Source organism: Alexandromys fortis, unplaced genomic scaffold (assembly GCF_014885135.2).
Source record: "Alexandromys fortis isolate MF-2015 unplaced genomic scaffold, M_Fortis_MF-2015_v1.1 scaffold_282, whole genome shotgun sequence".
NCBI classification, from domain to species: Eukaryota; Metazoa; Chordata; class Mammalia; order Rodentia; family Cricetidae; genus Alexandromys; species Alexandromys fortis.
In genome coordinates this window covers 135,520-140,547 of record NW_026068199.1, presented here as the reverse complement: position 1 = coordinate 140,547, position 5,028 = coordinate 135,520, and positions in this window count along the sequence as shown.

Below are 5,028 nucleotides of genomic sequence, written 5' to 3'. Positions count from 1 at the left end.
CTTGGGGATTTGTAGGTTTTGTATTATTTACTGATGAACTGATGTGAAAATCCATGAAACATGGCTGTGTTCAAAAGAATACTATAAATGGGAAAAGAAGTAGCAGAAATCAGCGTGGTGGTGGTGGTGCACACCTTTAATCACAGCGCTTGGGAAACAGGCAGGCAGATCTCAGTGAGTTCAAGGCCAGCCTGGACCACAAAGCCAGGACTGTTACATACAGAAACTCTGTCTTGAAAAACCCCCCACAGAAAAAGGAGCAGATGTCAGAAGACTCCAGTTAGCATCAATAACCATGTGATACACTTCCTAGGAACATCTCTGCTTCAGTTAGTTTTGAAGGGTTAATACAAGTGACTGGGTTTTTTTTATTTATTTATTAAAGATTTCTGCCTCCTCCCTGCCACCACCTCCCATTTAAGGTACAAGAAGATAAAATGTTCTCTCCCTGGTGGAAATATGCATATCCTCTCATTTTCCTTGTTAACATATGACAAGAACTTTAAAAGTGTTCCTACCTAATTACTGAAAATGGTCATAAATCCATATAAATGAATGCTTATATCCATTTAGATATGTGTTTAAAAAACTAATTATGATGTAACATAAATAAGTTATGGTAAAAAAAATGTCTTCACTGCAAAGATAAACAACAAGTGACTGTTTTTTGTTTTGTTTTGTTTTTCACTTGTGTGTTTAAGATTGGCTCTTGTGGGGATCAGGCTGGTCTAGAACTTGCTATGTGGTCAAGGAACTTGTGGTCTTACTGCCTTCTCCACCTCCTGAGTTCTTTAGGGTGTTCACCATGACTTCCACTCTAGGCAGTAAAAGAGCTACAACTGAAGGCTTCTTTCATACTTTCTAAGTAAGCACTCTTCCAACTGAGCCACATCCCCAGCCCCAAGACTCCATTCTTCTCCATTGGGAAGGGGGTTATCATCTCATTGTCTGAGTTGGTTTTGCTACATAGTTCAAGCTGACTTCAAACTCACAATTCCCTGGTTTTCTGTATCATTGTGTTCATTATCAATTCATTTTGATTCTGACTTCTTTGCCCCTTATCTATAAAGGCACTGCTGACTAACCATCCTGTGGTTTGATCTTAACGGTCCTAAAATACACCCTCGTTTACTTTAGACTAAGCCTTTCACTGTTGAAAATAAAATGGATGGGGGCACTGGAGAAAATGTCTCATGAGGTAAGAACACTGGCTGCTCTATGAGAGAATGTATATTTGATTTCCAGAACCTACAAGATGCCTTACAACCATCTGTAATTCTAGTTCTAGAGGATCCAACACTCTCTTTTGTCTTCCAAGGTCACCAAGGCACATGTGTGGTGCATAGACATAGAGGCAGGCAAAATATCCATACATGTAAAAATTATTTTTAATGGATAGAGATGCAGTTTTGTGATAAAGCAAGTTGCCTTAGCATGTTCTAGCCCCGGAGCTTGATTCCCAACATTGACAAAATAGGGAAAGAGAACAAAGAAGACAGAACATCTGTTTGTACCTCGGAGTCTCTCAAGGCAGACAGAGGAAATGTTTGCAATTTTAGAACAAGGAAGGAAATTCAGAGAGAAGTTCATGCTTGGGGTCACTATACAATGGCTTTAGGGTTTGCTGTTTCTGAAAATGAAAGTAGGAGTCAAGGGACAAAGAGCTGAGAAGGAATGGAACCTGGAGGGTCAGCAAAGGAATAGAAAGCACAAAACTAGATAGGCAGAAACATTAAAGATGAACGATGTAGCCACTGCAATTATAAAACTTCGTCAGTAGGTGAGGCTCACAGCAACTTGGGCTCAAGTGGGGAGAAAGGACTAATTGAAGCAGAGATAAGGTCTATCCTTCTCTTTGGTTTAGAGAGGAAAACAAAAGACAGTGCTCAAACTAAGGCATAAAAATAAAATGGGAACAAAAAGGTCCAGTTACATTTGTGATTTCATCACTTAGGTGGCAGAGGAAGGAGAATCAAGAGTTGGGCATCCTGGGTTGCATCTTTAAAAAACAAATAACTGGGGATTGGAGAGATGGCTCAATGGGTAAGATCAGTTGCTACTCTTCCAGAGGATGAAGATTTAATTCACAGCATCCATACAGATAATGCAACTGTCTACAACTTCACTTAGAGATGATCCAGTGTCCTCTTCTGCCCTGCATGAGCACTAGGCATGCATGTAGTGTGGAGCCCTACAAGCAAGTAAAACATCTATGCACCAAAACATTTTAATGGCGCTCGAGAAATGACTCTGCAGTTAAGATCACATATAGGGGATCCGAAGTTTGGTTCCCAGCACTCTATCAGGTGACTGCTGTAATTGCAATTCCAGGTGTGATGCCCCCCTTCTAAAGTCCATGAGCACCTGAACATACACACATTCAGACTCAGGCACACAGACACATAAAAATCAGTTTTAATTTGCAAAGACAGTATCAGACATGCAGACATGGTGGTGTCTTACATGTATATAAATGGAGGGAAGATGGAAAGGAAAGAAGAAAGAGGAAGGAGAGAGAGAGAGAGAGAGAGAGAGAGAGAGAGAGAGAGAGAGAGAGAGAGAGAGAGAGAGAGAGAGAGAGAGAGAATATGGAAATGAGACAGACACAATTCTAAACTGCTCTCCCTAGGGTCCTTCCCTAAATTCTTCTAATTTTACAGTCTAAAATAAAACTATTCTCCTCAACTTCCTTTTTCACAATTCTAAACTGCTCTCCCTAGGGTCCTTCCCTAAAATCTTCTAATTTTAGTCTAAAATAAAATATAGCACTATTCTCCTCAACTTCCCTTTTCTCATACCTCAACAGATTATGTGGATTCCTGCTCACAATTCTCCAAAGCTGGCACGCATCTTATACCCTCCACGCTTCTACGCTCACCTATTACATGCAGCATTGCAAGGACTCCCCTAGGTCTCTCCTAAAATGTTTACCTTTAATCTAGCCTCGATATGGTGGCATACTTAGTCTCTTAAACATTTCTCAATTCTCTTGAGAATTGGGGCCATCCTGGCAGACAGGGTGACAGATGAAGTAGTAGCTATGAGGTGCCAGGAACGACACCCATGCACTGTGCCAGCCTAGTTCGCCTCTGAGTTTGTGCTCCACCAGATCACCAGATGAGAGAGGGCAATGCGCCAACTTTGTGTCTGTCATTCTTGGAAATCATTCCTTTGAGAGCAAGCCTTTGTCAGGAGCAGGAAGGAGAGGCTGGGAAGATGAGTCAGTGGGCAAAAGTTTCTAAGGAACAGGACAACCTGAGTTCATTCCCTAACATTCCCCAAAGCCAGATATGGTTGCTCATGTCTGCAATTACAGTACTTTTACATTTAGATGAGCTTCCCAGGAGACAGGAGAATCTTTAAGAAGCAAGGAGACAGCAAGGGAGACCCTGTCTCATTGAGCTGAGAGGAGAGGACCAACACAGGAAAGTTTTCTTCTGACCTCCATACACATGCCACAGCATACACATAGCACACTTGTATTCTCTCTCACACACAAAATAAATTGCCAAGACCTCACCCCTAGCTGAGGAGCCATTGACAACTGATGGTTTCTTGGAAAAAAAGAATTACTGTTCTGTGGAGGAATGATAGTAGGCTGTCTGTGCCCCAGGGAATGACTTCTCACACATTCATTCATGGGCAGCCACTACCTTGACCTAGTGATTTAAAACAAACAAAAAAACTAAATACAAAACAAAGTTTAAAAAAAGAAGACATAAAACCGGAATGGAAGTATGTCAGGGGAGATCATGGGAAGAACTGGATGGAGGTAGGGGGAATGGATATTATCTGGATACATTGTTTACATGTATGACATTTTCAAAGAGTAAATAATTAGTATGAAAAATATATGTAGGGCTAGGTGTGGAGGAACATCTCTTTAATCCAAGCACTTAGGAGGCAGGGTCAAGAAGACCTCTTGAGTTCAAGGTCAGACCTGGTCTACATAGTGAATTTCAGGACAGCCAGGACTACATAGAGAAACCATATCTCAAAGCATAAACAAATAAATATATACATACATACATACATACATATATAAATACATAAGTAAAGATGTGTAACTGAATGCCATGGCATATGTCAGTCAACATTGATGTCAAGTCATGTGACATTGCAAGCATCCCTCTGATACTTATTTTCTTAAAAATAAACAAACATGCTGGGAGATATGGACAATCTAACTATCTAACTGACAACCATTGAGTCAAACAGACAGCCCAGCTATCCTTTTGCCAGCATAAATTACTTTGAATACTCTGCACAAACTTAAGGAAGCTGTGTAACAGTTGCAGCTGCCTTCTGTCAGCACACAACTCTGGCTCCTGAAGGTGCAGCCCCAGTCATTACTGTTTGCAAAGTCTACAGTGGGCTGTCTCTCCAACCATTTCCACCTAGGCCAGTGAGGGAATACTTCTCCTGGTGGTCCAGCCAAGAGAATATTATGATCAGTGCAAAAGGGACAAAGCTGTAATTGGTGTGAACACTGTTGTGGGGTATCCACCAGAGAAGGTGGCTGCAACCATACTGGGTATTCAAGAGCCCAGTGTAGCCCTGAGTCTTTCTCAGGGTGAATTTTTAAGCACAGAAACCATATCCTAGGTTGACATGTTTCAGTTAACAAGAACATTTAGCAGAAACAGAACTACAGAGGTGGAAAAGCAAAATTAGTACATTTAAAGATTTTCCAAGAATTGTGGATTTTGATGGGTTAGGTCTTTGTTTTTATTTTGGCAGTGGGTGCTGTCTATTTGCTGAGTTTTATAGCCTGAATGGTATTTCCATCATGGAATCAGTGTGCTAAGGTCTGGGAGCCTGTTACAAACTACAATAGATAGAGACATCTACATCACATGTTTATAAAAGTTGATAAATTTAGACAAGCATCGTATATAGCTAAAGTTTACAACATGAAGCACTTTTAGAACAAATTTCATGCCAGGTGGTAGTGGCAGTGGTGCATACCTTTAATCCCAGCACTTGGGAGTCAAAGACATGCAGATCTGAGTTCAAGGATAACCTGAT